We start from the raw sequence: 18,580 nt of genomic DNA on the forward strand, positions 1-18,580 counted from the left end.
CAACAGTCGCAAGAGTCGCGGGTCTCACAGGGACGGCGCCGCGGCCGAGGCGAATCGCGCGACAATGCCGCTGGACCGCCGACGCGATGAAAGCGGTGGCGACAAAGGCTTTGTGTCTATACACCGGTCATTTGCGGCGTGCACCCTCGGAGCACTGGCTTGAGATTGATTTCGCAGCGTAGATTATCTGGGACTCGATCTTCGAAAGATACGTCATATATTGGTAAACACATAAGAGCGTTCCACATTTTACGATTTTCAAAAAAATTTTTTTTTTTAAAACCCCCGACATCGTGGACCGATTTTCATGAAACATGGCTAAGAACACTCCTGACTAACTCAGCTTTCAAACAAAAAAGAACTAAATCTAAACCGGTTCACCATGCCACAAACAGACACACACACAGACAGACAGACAGACAGACAGACACGACAAACTTAAACTTATAATACCCCGTCATTTTTGCGTTGGGGCAGGGGCGGCTCACTCCGCGATTCTATCGCCGCGCTACAAGTACATGCTGGCGGCCGCGAGTTCGCGGCCTAATCAGGGGTGGCGCGTGTTCTCACGGAACGCCCGTTCGCACTTTCTATTGTTACTTTACATCGCGAGTTTTTTTTAAAGTTTTATATGCGATGTCCGCTTATGAATGGCTAATAATGCTTAGTTAAATAGACATCATGAATAAAATAGGACAATCTTACACAGATCTACTATTGATTAAGTCCCACGGAAAAATTCAATAAGGCTTGTGATGTTGGGACTTAAACAAAAATATATAAAAACTGTATATATATGTACCTAGAAAGTACCCAAGACTGGAGTATAATAGTATAACATTTTATCTGAGTATTCATTCATTTTAATCCATAGGCAACCCTATCGTCCGACGCTGCGCACGTGCGGCTCGTTTCTTTGTTAGAATTTTGTAGGCATTTAAAAGGCGGCATTTCGTGAACATCAAAGCAGTGGGCCTTCTGTACTTGCACTATTATATATTCTGTGGTTGGGGGTTAATAAGTATTTAAGTTTTTTTTAATTTATTGAACTCAAAAATCCCATAAACTAAATTAAAGTCAATTCCTGTAACTGCAACCCGTGCTGACTTTCATGCGATTATCCCGAATATAGAGACACCCTACTACGAGTATTATCCCATATTTGGTCTGCTCATATTTCAGTGCTATTCCCGTTCAATAGAAGCCATATTCCAAAATTGAACCCATATCTCACAGTCGACTTCTACGACACCCACGAAAAGAAAGCAGGTGGTGAAATTCTTAACCTGTCACTACACGAAGCAATTACCTACGGGCGAAGTATGATGAGGAATTACGTTTATTAAAAAAAATACACTGAAATAGGTACTTATATGAAATATATCGTATCTAGAGCTAAGATTTGACGTACCTTATAGTTCGAATAAGACAATAGGTAATAAACGAAACATATTCATGAGTATGTGGCAAGTAGAATACAGCTGATATATGTATTGTATTTACCAGTTTTTTATTCTTTCTAAGTAACTCATCAATATCGCATTGCTAACTTTAGCAATTCGGTTTCCAGTCCTCTTAGAATTTCATCTGCACTTGATGTTTCATATAAATTTGCACGTTAATTTCAATGTTGGCGCGTTAGGTAAACAGCTGGTATCTAAATGACAAGTTAAATTGTACTTCTGTCCAGTTAGAACGGCACTTTCATCAGCATTTCACATTGCAAAGTGTAACTAACCACACTGAAAGAAATGTTTGCATAACTGTAACCAAATTTTAGGTTACTGCTTACCTAAAAATTGTGACTTGCGAACTACGTGTTACCCATTACCAAACCGTGTTTTGTTATTTGTGTTGAGTTATGAACAACTTAACTATTTATGTTACTGTTTTAAATTGTATGTTCTACTTATAACAATGGTAATAGTCTAGTAATAATTATAACATTTTGTGATTTGCAACAAAAGTACAAGCGCCATTTTGTTACTATGGAACAAATAATTTAACTATTTCACAACCAAATTGCTTACGAATCTATAACATCTAGTTGGTTGCAAACACAAAAATGTTTTGTAATAATTAAATAATCCTACATTTACTTAGTAATTAAACTGTTCAATTATTTTCTGAATTGATTTATTTATTAGTAGTCAAACTGTTCATCAACTGGTAACTAATTTAATTTGTTGACGTGTTACAGTACTTAGGTTGTTAATCAGAAAGTTTAGTCTGGTAACTAATAACAAAACTGTTTAGCTACAAGTAGCTCGACCAATTTAGTAATCTATAATTAAAATGGTAATTCCACTATATTTTGTTAGTTAAACGTCGGATCAAATAGCTACCAGTACATCCGGCAATTAACTTAGTACAAAAAGGGACGATATCAATGAATCCGTCCTTAAATTAATCAACGAGAGTATAGTAAAATCACATTGTATTGAAATGAATTGTAACAACACCTTTTAGTAGCCTTACCCGATCACTTATTACGATTCAGTTTAAGTTTTTAGCTCCGTCCTGTTAGTCCTGTAGCAATTCCGTTTAGGTCCTAAACTGAATCTTAGATAATATTCGTAATAAGTGATCAGGTAATGCTACTAGAAGGTATTGTTACAATTCATTTCAATACAATGTGATTTTACTATACTCTCGTTGATTAATTTAAGGACGGATTCATTGATATCGTCCCTTTTTGTACTAAGTTAATTGCCGGATGGACTGGTAGCTATTTGATCCGACGTTTAACTAACAAAATATAGTGGAATTACAGTATATTTATAATATTTATTATTTGACTGAATTCTGATAAATATTCATATTAAGACGGGGTTTTACTTGAATTGGTGTTACTTACATTAAAAACAACAATAATTAAATTCCATTATTTTCATAAATAATTAACGTAAAGCGTCTTGATACGAATATTCAAATTTTAGGTAGGTAGCATAGTAAAACTCTTCATTTAAATGCTAAGTACAGTTTTATTCAAATAATTCCTGTATTTCCGAAATATTATAATAAAATTATGACACTATAACATTATTTACTTTCTGATTTCGTAATCATCAAAAAATAGAAACAATGGAAATACTAACTTATGCTTATGTTTCGCTTTTACTTTAGCCCAAGAGCTACCCAGTGCATTAAGAACAAATTTTATTTTAAATCACGCATCAACTGCATTTCGTAACGAACATTATTTACAGTTAGGTTTATTAGAGCTTTGATAGAATATCTTACAATTTAGACGGCGGCAACGTTAATTCCATTTCGCACCGTCTTTCCGCTCTGCGTGCGATGGTCTCTTCTATTTGCGCAGCACATTTCACATGCATAAAAAAAATCCTTCCGGCACAATCAGCTTAGACGGCCACCAGAGAAGTTTAGAGTAGACCTGGTTTAATTCTTACTCTTGCCTACGTTCGAAGTAGGCACCAAAAAAGGGGTCGCCATAAATGCTGCCAGGTCCAGGACTTCTTCACAATGTTCTGAAACATTCAATTTAATATGTACCTTCCTCAGTCCTCGTATACTTTTTAATAATGTTTTATTTTTGTACATACTTATTACAAAACCATTTTGAACTTTTATCGTGTAAAAAAGGGTTCTAAATACAAAAACAAAACAATCGTTAATATTAAAAGATACATATGAAATCAAAGGATGTGGTGATGTTAGTCTGTTCGGAAAGAGAAGAGTCGTGGAATGTATTGGACCCCAACCCCATACATTTCACTACTCTTCTCTTTCCGAACAGACTCTATAGGTACTTACTTTTTTGGAAAATGCGTCCGTAATTATACTAATTATGTTTTGTAGCATGGCTGTTTGGGTAATCAGTTTCGCCTTGTAATAATTTCTTATATTTCCTCTTCTGATAATAACTGCAAAATATCAATATGTTTTCTGTGTTCTGAAATTAAAACGTACACAAATGTCAGAATACCAACGTTCACTGATAAAGGATAATAGAACATACAATAGAACTTTCCAACTATTCCAACGAATAACAATAAAATTGTAACCCCATAACCAAGGTGAACTGAAAACGCCGCAGTGAAAGGAATATAGGTAATGGTATTGACCACTCGTTTACTATGTTACTGGAAATTAGTAGTAGAATTAATTCCTGACCTACAAACCTACCTGCTGTGTTTACCTACCTGTAAATTGCCCCCTGTAAACCTACGTATTAAACTTAGGAATTAAGAAAACTTCCACCTACTTAATTAATTGCGTATTCAATCCTACTTATGGGCATTAAGCACGTTTGGTAGATATCTACTTACGCTACAACTACAGCTCCCATATCATGCAATTCATTATTGTTATTAAATGTTGTTACTTACCTTTAAACATCTAAATATTTACATAGGGAGAGCCACGACGCTAGGTACTCCTCCATCGTAGTGGTACTAGTACACGAGGCATCTCACACTCGGAGGTTCTGGCTGACTCCGCCGCCGCCGCCTCCTCAAGTTCACTCATATTGTGCACCCGCCCTTGCCTCCAAGGTTTTCTTCACAAATACCATGAATTTTATTAATAACAACCGGACTGAACAAACTGTGATGCGTGCTGAAATGCTGAGACTCTCGTCTCGAGGAAACACAAACGGGAACGAACAGGTTTGCTTCGGTCCGGTCCGTTTACTGTGCGGCTGTGCGCGTCGCGTCATTCTGTTTCATGTTATAAACAATCGTTCGAGCTACAGATAACAAAAGTTTTGTAGTGTTTTACTAAACATTACGTACTTTATAACTATAGTTTTCCTTAATTCGTACATTTGCTTAAGTAAGCAACAAAGAAGTAAAATCACTTATTTGTTACAAAACTATTTTTTGTTAATAAATAGAGTAGTAAATTAAAGACAACATAATTGTTTGTCTAATATTTGAATGAAATTGTTACCTGGTAGTTATGTAAGGTAAAATTATTAGTATGCTATTAGATTTGGTTAAAATCAATCAAACACTTTAACAGTCTGCAAACATATACAGTTTTGTTGGAACAACAATACATAGTTTGGTAAAACGTAGTCTAACGTACTGATAATAATTAAGGATACATTTAAGTTAATTATAAAAAGACAGTTCTGTTGCAGCAGCTCTACTACTTCGTTTAAGTTGATTAAGTTAATAACAGCCTAATATTAAATTACTGCACATCAAATACAAAATAACATGACTAGTATTGTATTACACCACAAAATTAGTTATGTAAATTTAACTAAAATTTGTTTCGCTATAACTTGAGTTCTCAGTGTGCAGGCTTGTATATTAATTGGTTCATTACGATCGCTCGCCTTTGCACGTTTTCAACGCTATTCGCTAGATGCTATCGTGCACTCATAACCACCCGTAAGACGAGTAGTGCTCTCGGTTCCGACAAGATTGCAAATCTAACCCAATCACCTGTCAGCCTTTATTAATCCACTCTTCATTAGATACCTACCGTCTGATCTGCCGCTTTCAATTGAAACAATATTTTAATGCTTTGCCGCCACAGGAATAAAATAAAACGGTAGAACCATAAACATTCCACATTTATATTCGACCTCGGACGTTCGGTCGAATGCTGCGTCTCGTTTCGGCGCGTAGGGCGTCTCTTTCTCCCTGCGCCGAATCGTCTGCGGGAACCGTGCTCCTCAGGTCCGTTTAAGATCCGAGAGGGAGATAAAAATTGTATAGCTCATAATGTTTTAACAGTCTCATCGTTTGAGAGCATCGAGCCGAAGCCCAATTTAATTTTCCTCCTCGGGTTGGTAATAATTGAGTCGATTTGTTCTATGAGCCGGAGCCGGGAGCCGCCGCTCCTCGTGAGCGATTTAATTCATTCATTCTGCTTTAGCATTTGGTGCCATAATGTGATTATATTTTTATAAGTAGTACTTTATTTGTTCTTGGCTTTGTTACACCACATTTAGGAAAACTACTTATTCTAGTAGTTATTAAGTCAGTGATATAAATATCATAATCATTACAATACAAAATTAGACATAAAAAATACAAATACACACAAATCAGTCTTAATATCTAGAGTTTACCTCATAGAATACACTGTCAAATGAAATGTCCCAAATCCGATCCCTGCGGAAGGGTGCCCATAATGCTGGCCACATTTCCCCGCTGGATGGCAATTCTGCCCAAGGAATAAACCAACCCTAGGATCCGTATCATAATCAAATTTCTTGTTGAGTCAAACGTTAACGATGTGTTGTCTAAGTCATATTATTCATGACAACGCACCGATTCCTCAAATCAAACATTCAATTTTGTAACATGACTAACCAAGAAGATTTTAGAGGTTTAAAGACAAAATCACTCTGAGAAACTCTGAAAAATTGAGAAATAAATGACGTAATTTTTTTATAATAGGTACGTTAATGGCAACCAAGAATACGTCTCGCCCGATGGAGCAGTTTCCGTAGACTATGAACGCCTGCAAGAGGTGGCAGCTCCAGAGGTGGTGGTGGAACATGCGAGGGCACATAGCTGAAATTAGTATTTATTAAATAATGAAATAGGTCCGGTACATCAATTGTTATGATACCTAATAACTACATTTTAGTATCCAGCAACTTGCTTCCGAGTACCTACCTATTAAATTCTTATTTTCAAGTACCTAGGTAACGGGTACCCTCGTTCTAACTACTAACGTTCAAACGTCTTCAGCCGCCCAAAAATTTCAATGTTTGAATTGCTACAGCAACGGCCCAATTCGTATAAACAAAGGACGAGTGTGTACTGACAAATATTGTAAATTTTGCAATCTTATTATCTCACAAACAGGGATTGGTCACACTCCGCGCTGAATAGCGTGCCGGCGCAGCCGCCATTCAGCGCAACATTTGTCGGCGAGCCGCAAAGACTCCTCAAGTATACAAATAAATAACCCGAGAACAACAAATATTTTAATAAGCAATTCTAAAGAATTTGTTCTACGCTTAGTTACATATGAGTGTGACACACATCGCGTCGCGTACCCACCTGCTTGTTCGCTTGATTTTTACAACCAACAAGTAATTTTGACCTAAAAGTCTCAAGCCATAAGAGTATATTTTCCGTGTAGAAACGGGTTTCTTTAAGAAGAATGCGCGCAGACAGCATGACCAATGTCGAAGTGTGGAGTCGACCGGTAAACGTCGGTTTTTGAAAACAAGTTTTATGGCGATACAAGGAAGAATCGACGGAAAATTGGGAAAGGTAAGCGTGAAATCTTAGCAGATGTGAGATTGCCGTAAATCAGGCGGGTGGTATCTCGGGCTATTAAATTAAATTCTACATCTGGACAAACACTTATAGTAACATAAAAATCCCGGATGATTCCCTCTTCAGGGGCTATAATATTTATAGTTCTTATGAACCTCATATGAGGAATATCTATATAATAATACTTCTTTTTAATAGACACAAAGTAGAATTCAATAACATTTTCATTGAGCATTTAAATTATAGTGTGTTTTGTTTTTGTTTTCAAGTTAGAGCCAAATTTGCCTAAAACAATACTTATTTACAGGTCGAATTGAACCTTAAGATAATTTTGAGATATGTCAAATATTAATTTCTTAAAATAGACATATCCGATTCATATCGAATATATAACTTATATTTAAAGTTTGAACTGAGCTAGTTGCCAATAGTACAAGTCCAAGTCCTATCTAGCTAGATCGGTTCTAGTAGATCGTTTTATTTCTCCCGGGCCGGGAAATACAAATAGTGGATCACGCGCAGACAACCGGGCGGGCGCGGCAGACGCGCGGGCACCTCCTGATTTATACACCACTGATAATTTCTGGTAAATACTCTGGAGTAAGTACTTTTTACGTCGAGAAATTACTATAGATCATACAGTAATAAGTAATTTTTTTATAGAATTGCAATGTCAATCATTTGTATTAGCTGACTTACCACCGTTATCTTATCGGGTACATATATGTATGGATAAAAAACTCAAAATAAAGCCATTAGAGTGATGAAAATTGAAGCCTTGATTGTATTTACTAATTTTTCTGTTCAGAAAATGTCACTTATAAAACTGACAGATCATATCCATAAATAGGTAGTTCGTAAGTGTTTATTACAATACGCCTTCTTGCAAAATTCGCATAGACTGCGGATCAAGTCTACGACACTACGCCGCTACGCACTAGCTACGCTGGGTCTACGACGCGCCATATTAAAGCAATTTAAATTCATTCATCGCTGGCGTCGCACTTAAGTATTTTAATCATTTCATTGCTTAAATGTTTTACTTCACATATAAATGTAAACCAAGTACTCGCGTGAGTAACAATAATGATCGTTAAAGTAATTTAAAATTAAGTGCCTTAATATTTTAATACATACTTTAATGATTCATTTTCACACTTTACCCAGAACTTTGGCAGTATTTTTTGTTTCTGGCTGTTATTTATGAAAAAGAATATTACGTCGAGCTGGCAACACATAATAGCTTCGCTTACTAATACCGCTCGCAAAATGGTTCGCTTTCATCTCGCTAACTTTTTCGCGTCTTTTTGGCCCCGAATCCATCAATTCTCGTGATGGATGGACCATTGGACCCGGCTGGCAATCGAAATTCAAATTCGCTAAATCTTCCCACACGGCATCGAAAACAGGTCGGGTCGTTAACAGAGTACGCTCGCCGCGTTGTATTTGGTTTTTTTCTGTTTGTTCTGGAGGTATTCGCCTCGGGGCGCGGGGCGCGCGGGGGTAGGTCCCGGGTGTGGGTGAGAGGGGGGAGGGGTGCAGGCGCAGACGCACGGGCAACAGAGGCGTGATTACAGGGCTGCGCGGCTAATCACTCCGCAACACGGCCGGCTCTCGGGCACGGAGCATGGAAAGTAACGACACTGCCCGTAATAACCATAGGTTGCGCTTACTATATGAGATAATTACAGCCTCGTTATATAATCCTGGCAGCAAATTGATAAGCTGTAGTGGCACTAGTGATCAGTATTTAAAACTACTGACCAAATTAATTTTACGGTTAAATAAGCTAAATTAACTAGATAGCAAATTAGAATATTTAATAGGTTTGCAATAAAATTATCCAGTTAGTAAATTGTGTAACTAACTATGTTGAAAATTTAAGTTAACTTTACTGACTTATTTGCTACTGAGCATGATGTAAATGAATACAGTTATGTAGATTTGCTAGCTCGATACGATCTAAGTCTCATAAGCTAGTTACATAATCCGCTGTATTGTAACTTAAATATCAGCCTTTACTGATCAGTTCCTAAAGACCGAAATGTATAGTTACATACATACATACAATCACGCCTATATCCCATAAAGAGAAGACAGAGCACATGAACTACCCAAGTTTCAGTGCCACTCTTGGCAAAAAGGGGTTGAAAGAAAACGAAATAGTGACATTGCAGTGACACGTTAGCATCAGCCTCTCGCCTACGCCACAATTTAACCCATATCCCACAGTCGACTTCTACGACACCCACGGGAAGAAAGGAGGTCGTGAAATTCTTAACCCGTCACCACACGGGAAATATATAGTTATTATGCACTAGTATCTATAATATTATCGACAGAACTTCTCAGCAATTTTGTCAAGAATGATTGGTCCTCCCACACTGAGCTGATACAAATATATACACAGCGCGCCATAGTGCGCGATTGTCTGCTCTCGTACTTTCGTCCTCCCATCCTCGGAGGGTCGGCTCATTGCTGTTAATAACAAACAAGGCAAAGTCTCACCGTTAACTACACACGTTTCTCTGCATCTCGCGTTTTTTCATCGCCGACGATAACGCATGGAATATTATCACAGTTTACATTGGCAGTACCTTAACTACATGAATAGGTAAGTACATAAACATGAATAGTTCCAACATCAATAAAGCCATTTTGAGCTAATTTACCCTGATTTATATTTTGATGGGAGCCAGAGGATCATTGTTCCAAGCTAACAATATGCAGTGTCGTTAACGTTTTTCGTTTTGCTCTCAAAATCGATGTGAAGAGGAGCTTGTAAAGTGTGGCAAGCACGTGATATGGGTCTGTATTTTTTGCTTCCGTGGTACTACCGGACTTATAGAGCAGGAAAGTAACACCAGTTGTTAGGGAAGGTGGGAGAAAACCAAGATCGAGGGCTTGTTGAAATTGCGTTGCCAACCGCAATTTATTATTATTAATTTTATTCTAAATTGCAATAACCTAACATTACATAACATTATTGAGTAATAAACTGATAAACTAAAACTCTCAATATTCAAGTTAACATACTGCTTTCGATATTCCCATGATATGATGCGCTGTCCCCCAGAGCTGTTCGCCGCGGCATAAACGCTGGGCTAAAGACAGAAAATTAGGTGCAATGATCGCTCCTCGCCGCGTGTGATTAATCTTCTAAATAATTGTGGCTTTCCATCGCCAAAGGGTGTTTCTAGTGCAATATAAATAATGATAAATAAATAGTCCTAGACCAACTGGCTTGTCCTTGGATGCACAGATACAGTGCATAGTGGATAGGCATTGGTTAGTGTCCCATCAGTCCCATCACATTTAAGAGTAAGTTGTCTCTTTACTAGGGTATGCAAAAACCGGTTAACTTAAAAAACCGGTTAATAACCGAAACTTTTCCTTTAAAACCGGTTAACCGGTTACTAACCGGTTTTGAGGACTTTTAGTAAATGGCCGTACTACGCAATAATTACCATTACCTTTAAGAATTCTGATGTTGATGATATCGTAGCAGGTATTACTTGCACGATGAAGATCATGTTTTTTTTATCCAGTTTTTGGAAATTTGGTAAATGCGGAAATTGCTAAAAAAGGCTTTTGTGGTTTGAATGTGATTCGTCAGTTGCGTTTTCTAGGCATATCGCGAAGGTCTACAGCTCCCAGGGCCCCTGGTAATACAAACAATTGATGTAAGAAAACCAAGATCTCCATTTTACCTTTCTTTTAAAAAATATAGTTTGAAATATACGGTAGACTCCGGCTACAACGACGCTCAAGGGACCGCTGATATTACGTCGTACTAACCGGATGTCATACAAAACGAATTTCATTTCTTTTAATTAAAAGTAATATCTACATCTCTATTACTAAAACATTTCAATCAATAGGTTTATTTACAGGGTATTATTATCATCATAGTATTAATACCTTATTTTATTGTGACTTGTTTAGTTAGAAAAGTCCTTTTTAGTATGCGTGCTTGCTCATCATTTGTAAGTAAAGCTAGTTATACGCAATCGAAAAATACAAATTGGGTTCTATTTAGCTTAATAAGATTAGACCCGAGGCGAACAAATTGTTAAAATTTTAAAAGCAACACTCCAAAAAGTTACGTGGCCACAATGTAATCTTGCTACTTGTTGTAGGCAAGACAGGGGGCCGTGCTTGGGTGGAACTAGCTTTGTTTCCTCAATTTACTAGTAAAACTAAAAACGTTGTCGCTCGTCGTTGCAATCGGACTTGACGGACGGATTCTGTGTAAAATGTGTCGTAAAAAGCGGCTGGTCGTTAAAATCGGAGTCGTAATAAACGGATGTACTTTCATACTATCACATATGAAAACCAAATAAATACCTGTGCTTATGTCGTTGTAAGAGGGTGGACGTTAGGTCTATGCGGAGTCGTAATATACTAACCGGACTCTACTGTATTGTATAAAATGTATAATTGTGTAGAGTCGGGACTAATTTAAAAAAAAAAATCATTACAGATAATAATGTTGTCAATGAAACGTAATGAATAAATCTTTAATGCCTAATTTTCCAAATTTTGAGAAATAAATACAGTTTCGGTTATTAACCGGTTAGAGACTATAAAAACCGGTTTTTAACAGAGGCCAAAAAGTCTCGGTTAACCGGTTAACCGGTTTGCACACCCTACTCTTTACAAAGGGGCCTCTGGAGCATTCCATGAAATAGTCTACCGTTGATCCGTATAAACGTGAATTTTCATAAAATTGGCTAATGGAAGAGGATTTTTGTCCAAAGCATTGTACAGAATGATGATTGCCTGCTTTCCACGTCTGCTCATTTGCCTCCTATCCCATAAAAAAAAAACTAAATATGTTGTGTTTGTACGCGCCGTATACACCTCTTACAATACAATGTACGGAACAGCCCGTGTAAATGCTCCCTCTACTTTTTGGCGTCGGCCCCACGCACGTCTATCCAAGGTCCAGGACCTCATGGTCCCGATATTATGTAAACGATATACGTTAATAAGAACATTCTACATATATTGACTAAACGTCATAATAAGCTCAATAAGTATGGACGGGGCACTTTTTCATCTGAAAAACAAAATGTCGTATTTGTTCTCAAAGCATTTTGCATCGTCTTCATGGAACACCACAATTCTCCGGCCATGTTGATTCTCGTCTAGTTTAGGTACTCGAAGCGAAGAACTGGGCTGTCAGATGTGCTGTGTGGGTTTTTGATTTGTTGAAAGGTTATGGTGGAACTAAATAGCTTTTAGATAACGGGACAGTCAAATATATGTTTATTGGAGTATTATGTATTACTAAGTTAAACTTTAACATTATACCTACTATATGTATATGAAACTAAAGAAAAGAAACTTCAGTAAAGTAATGGCTTTCAAATGCAGAATTTAATATACAGCGTGTGTATTCCATACGGGCGAATATCTCAATAATGATTAGTATCGGACCTAACTAGGTACATGTTTTTTTTTAATAGACGGTATTTTTTTTTCATACATAATATTTCAGCACGCAATGTATTACGTCCACATCAATACGCGTACCTACCTAATTGTCATTACGACATGACGTTTATGTCATGTCAAATTAATTTAGACGGCGTACACTGCCGCTTGGTTAGATTTAAAAAATAACACTTTTTAACAAAATGATTATTCTATATGATTCGTATGATCAGATACTATAACTGGATACATTATTCGCCCGAATGGAATCCACACGTTGTGTATCCATATTGACGCGAATCGTATGATTTATATCGTAGGTATTTGTCCCGTGTCTTTACCGCGGGGGTCATCTAAATTCATTACCTATGTAGGTATGTAGTTTAACCCACTACCGGCATCGGCCCAATGATACAGTCGTCAATATAAAAATATCGTTTTTCTTTAAAGAAATGACAATTGTTTAAACTGACATATCCACCATGTCACTAATATTTGACGGTATCTTAAAATGAAGTTCGAATCGCGCCGCTTGTCTTGAGGTTATTACAACTCTCATCGTTATTCCGAGTAATTGCCTTAATTAACTCAATACTTTATTTTTTACTTTTCATTTATTTTATTATACTGTTCTAGATTATTTAAACGTTAATTCCACTATTACAAATACGATAATTAAAATTTTATAAGTCGTAACATTTAATTATCTATTAATAATATCTACCTACCTTTAGAGTCGCATAACATACATAGTTAATTAAATATCTACATTATTGTTTTTATTTTCATAAACTACGAATAAAAGTGGAATAACCAGTCATGTTAAGGCTCGTATTGCAGTAAATATAATATACGCTGTAACTATATAATATATTTATATAGGTATGTACTTAAGTAAAGTTTGTACGATTCCTAAAATCAAGTTCACCATACTACTTAAGTTAATTCCAATTATACAAAATTTTACTATGTCTTAAGTTTAACTATTACTATAGGTATCTAAACTACAGGCAGTTCAGGTACCTATTTTTATCGTCGTATGTAATGTATATCTTCGCTTTTAGCACTTATAGTACAGCATTGCTTAGTTTGGGGCTCACATTATTTATTTATTCATTTGGTTGGTTTTTAGATGTGACCTAGTGTTATGCTTAGGTATAGTATGGAAACATTTTGTACCTGTTGGATGAGTCTAAGTAATTCATTTTACAATTTTGATTAGTGATTACAAAATGCAAGAAACAAAGTTCAGACCGGGGCGGTTCTTCTGTGGCTTTACAGCCGTCGCGTCGCAGGCGCCTCGAAGGCGACCTTCCGCGTCGCGTCAGCCGTCACAGTGACAGCCGTCAGCCACGCTCGTCAAACTCGGCTGTGGAGCGATATTAGAGCAAATTTAATTCAATCCCGCGACATTTTGCTCACAATGCGACTTCTCATTACGACTTCATTTTGTTATAACAACAATGCGGGCGTTTGCATTCATCCTCCGAGCTTGACAGCCTTTGTGCGGGAATCAATCTTGCGGCCACGCATAATGATGCAAAATCAGTTCCAGTGCGCAATAAAGAAGTCGTTGATGTTGTTTATTCCTTTATTTCTTTTCAAACGGGAAAAATCACGAAGAAAAGTACTTTTAATTCGCGCGTTCTAATAGATAAATGTGAGAAACCATATCAAAAGTAAAAGTCTAGCCGCAACTGCAACTGTTATGCGGTTTGACATGAGACATGACGTAAATATTGCATCATTTCCGTTAAAGGATTTGCACTTGTTTCCGACGCTTCGAAAATTACTTTCTCGTGAACATGAATTACAAAAACGCTAATAAGTCCAAAGTAGATTTTAATGGAAGTATTTTAACGGGCGGCGCGTCTTGTTTTTTGTCTCAACCCTTCGACACTTGGGAGCTAATTCTGAGCAAATAGTCGTAGGCGCCGGGCTGAGCACACAGTAATGTGTAAATAAAGACAGGGTGCGATCTCCGCCAACACCCCGGCTAGGAGCTCGTTTATTTGCTATCTGTAACCAGAAAAACCCGCTCAGCGAGTCTGAATGATGTTCTGGCTTGATGCTCGTCCATTATCCGTGGCCATCTGCCTGACGTATGGTGTCAATTAGTATCTATGCTGTTCTAACTGCTAAAAGTTTATATATCATATTTATTTAAGACTCCTAGTTCTATGTCAATATTTTCATGTCAATGATGATTACTAGTTATCTGCCTCTACAACGTATGTGGTGTTTAATAAAGCTTTTTGTAAATGTCTAACAATTTTATAGACATTTATATAAATAAATAAATAAATATTATAAATTCATTGATCAAAACAAATCTTAAAATTCATATTTAAATGCACAATATTTGATAAATTCTTACTTTAAAACCTGATTAGAACTATATCTTATTTCGGTTAGTAAATTTTAATCAATTTTGTATGATTGATAGCCATACCTCCTAGCAACTCCAACATTAACAGTAATTTATAAAGAATTGATCAATTACTAAAAACAGATAGGTATTAAACAAAATAAGTAACAATAAAGGATCAGTTTTTGTTAAAAACCGATTACAAATGGAATCACTCCAATATTAAGCTCGGAATCCAACAATAACAAACAAAAATGAATTAACAATGGTTCCCTACGTGTCAAGTCCCACACACTCGGCATTACAAACATACACAAAAAAGAGGTTGCGTCCTAAACGCACGCCACAAAAACTGGCTCATACAAAACGGTACCGGCGGCGTCTTCAAAGAGGCCAGTCATTTTACACCATCATCCTGGCGGCCTGCTTTACGTGACCTAATGACAACTACGCGCATATTTCACTTATGCGCCGTCAATCATACGTGATAATTTAAACTTTATATTTATTGCATAAAGGCGTGAAATAGAGAATACTAGTTTTGGTGCAGTCTAAGGCATTTTTTTTTATTTCGTAGCAAAATATCCTTTTAAAACAGTACAGCGCTAGCGAAAAGATCCTGGACAAGCAAATACAATTTATAGGAACACGTTCTGTACGTATTTATTATTCTTTATAATAATAATAATAAAATAAGCCCCCGCGTGGGGGTTAAGAATTTCACCACCCCCTTTCTTCCCGTGGGTGTTATAAAAGTCGGCTGTGGAATATGGGTTAAATTGTGGTGTAGGCGAGAGGCTGGCAACCTGTCACTGCAATGTCACAATTTCGTTTTCATTCTACCACCTAATTGCCAAGTGTCACTGAAAATTGAGTAGTTTCATTGTGCTCTGTTTTCCCTTTTATGGGATACAGGCGTGAGTGTATGTATGTATGTATAAAATAAGATCCCGTGTGGTGACGGGTTAAAAATCTCATTACCCACTTTCTTCCAGTGGATGTCGTAGAAGTAGACTGTGGGATATGGGTTAAATTGTGGCGTAGGCGAGAGGCTGGCAACCTGTCTCTGCAATGTCACAATTTGGTTTTCTTTCAACCGCCTAATTGCCAAGTGTCACTGAAACTTGAGTAGTTTAATGTGCTCTGCCTACCACTTTATGGGAGACAGGCGTGATTGTATGTATAAAATAAGCGGCTATGATTTGCTTGTCATTGTATTTTAATAAGACAAAAGCCATGACTTTCGATATGGTTGCACACTCAAACAATACTAGGTAGGTCCAATGTTCCACACTTAGTTTAACACTCGTTTCCTTTGATTCTGGTAACTATTGTCCAAGGTAGTAATTAAAATTTAATATAAGTATCTTAAATAACCTATAAAATGCTAAACAAAAGGTCTTTTACTACATACAGCGGTATGTTGACGGAAGTGCTAAAGGAATAACGCTTGATCGAGCGTGTCATCTCGGGTCCATTGTTTTAATGGTAAAGTACCAGTTATTAGCTAACAGTGTTTTTGAATAGCGTAGGAGTACGGGAAATGAACATGATGTATCTACCGACTAACAAAATACAAACATTTAAGTATTCCGCAAGTATGCCACAAGAGCTCATTCACAAAGTCAATAGGCATACAATAAGTCAATACAATAATTACATAAAAAATGAATAGGTTAAATAAAAAACAACATTTATTGGTACGATCTTATGTTTATCTACTTGTTTAGATACTTAGAACATCGAAATCCCTGATTGCTCTCTGGGCTACAAAGCATTCAGGCATCGTAGAAACCCATTCGTAAAAAAGGCGGCATTCGCAAAATTTAGAAACACACAAGACTTCTAAAACATTGAGAAGATGGACTTGAAATTGTGAGATATGTTTCCTAGTTCGTAGCAAAATCCGGCCTAAATTAAGATTATCTTTTCATACAGCAGGAAAAATCATGACGGAGAACCCCAAACATTCTCGCAAATTAAGTTTATAATAAGTGTTTGTGTCTAAAGCAATATTACCAATAATATTAACAAACTAAAAGGCATAGCCATCACAATTATTGTTCATTCCAGCGTTACCTATAAATCAGAAGCAAAACAGAACAGCAATCACCTTTATTTTGTAGCAACCACTTTCCTCATTATCCTATCAAACCGGTACCACTTTTCCTCACAGAAAATCTCCCGTCAAAATCTATTAAGCTCACTCTCCGGTTATCCATTATAGTCAAAGATTTCAAAAGTAAGGATAAGGTAACTCCTAACATGATTCTGAATTTGACATTTGAATTTTAGATTTGACGTTATTTTAGTATATTTTACAGGTCATCTTACTCTGTAATTAATTTCATGTTTCATTGAACAAATCATTTATTCAGCAAATAGGCCACAGGGGCACTTTTACACGTCAATATACAAGTTGAACTGAAATTACAATTGATAATACTAATTCTAAGTTCTAACTAAAGTATTACGCTACTACAATGATTAGAGATGTATAAGGTCTCTAAATATACACGTTAAACTTCCGTGAGACATATTCAAATAATTAATTGAAATACGGTTGTACTCACGTTATTATATCGCTATTGCTGCGACATGTTTCGGGCCAATTCGGAGGCCCCTCTTCAGGCGTATAGGAGTTCACGCGACGGCTAGACTCCGCAAACTGGAGTCACGCGACGGCTAGACTCCGCAAACTTTGCGGAGTCTAGCCGTCGCGTGAACTCCTATACGCCTGAAGAGGGGCCTCCGAATTGGCCCGAAACATGTCGCAGCAATAGCGATATAATAACGTGAGTACAACCGTATTTCAATTAATTAGGTCTCTAAATGTCGATATTCAACTAAAAACTACACATTATAATATAGAAAAGTACAAATACAAAAAAAAGAAGTCTATAATTACTTTAGAGATGCAAATGACTCTAAATGTCACAACTAAAGATAACATGTATACTTATATAATCTAATTATCCTTAGAGATGTATATGGTCTCCAAGAGTCAAAATCGTATAGGTAATCAAAATATTAACTAAAAGAAAAGAAACAAACGAGAACCGAACAAAGTGTCCTAATTGAATTTATTTATTTCAATGTTTGCGTATATGTGGAATATTAATGTAATTGAATTAGTATTAGGTGTAAGTATACCCAATTCCAAATTTGATTTCGTGTACCTATTGGCGAAGCATAACGTACTCATATTTTAGTACCAATACTGTTATCTACGTTTACAAAAAATTAAACATTTGAATTCGTGTTTGATGCGCCTTGGTGAAACGCGACAACGAGATGAGTTGATGAGTTCGCATCGAGTTCGCGCGCGCTCGGTCACACAGCATGCTTGATTCGAGTTTTACTGACACCGTTGTTCTTGCACCACTTTTGTTGGCCCTATGTCACGTCCTTACGAAGTAATATACAATTCAAAGACTAGTCATGTAAGTCAAGTGTAAAGTGCCGCATGGGGCGGTCCCCACGACACAATCGCCGGAACCACACGGCGGGACGCCGAGAGGTCGCCCATTCACCGACGATTGTCGGCGGCACCGACCAG

At 36.9% G+C, this 18,580-nt stretch overlaps 1 long non-coding RNA gene across 1 annotated transcript; it reads right to left on the minus strand.

Annotated features, from left to right (window-relative positions):
• Positions 1–3,436: 3,436 nt before the first annotated feature.
• LOC125225517 lies at positions 3,437–5,251 on the minus strand. Its single transcript, XR_007176994.1, has 3 exons — positions 4,353–5,251; positions 3,778–3,916; positions 3,437–3,491 (listed from the first exon to the last, which is right to left on the minus strand). It is a non-coding gene; the product is annotated as an uncharacterized LOC125225517 (long non-coding RNA).
• Positions 5,252–18,580: the final 13,329 nt, after the last annotated feature.

The sequence above is a fragment of the Leguminivora glycinivorella genome, chromosome 4, assembly GCF_023078275.1.
Source record: "Leguminivora glycinivorella isolate SPB_JAAS2020 chromosome 4, LegGlyc_1.1, whole genome shotgun sequence".
NCBI classification, from domain to species: domain Eukaryota; kingdom Metazoa; phylum Arthropoda; class Insecta; order Lepidoptera; family Tortricidae; genus Leguminivora; species Leguminivora glycinivorella.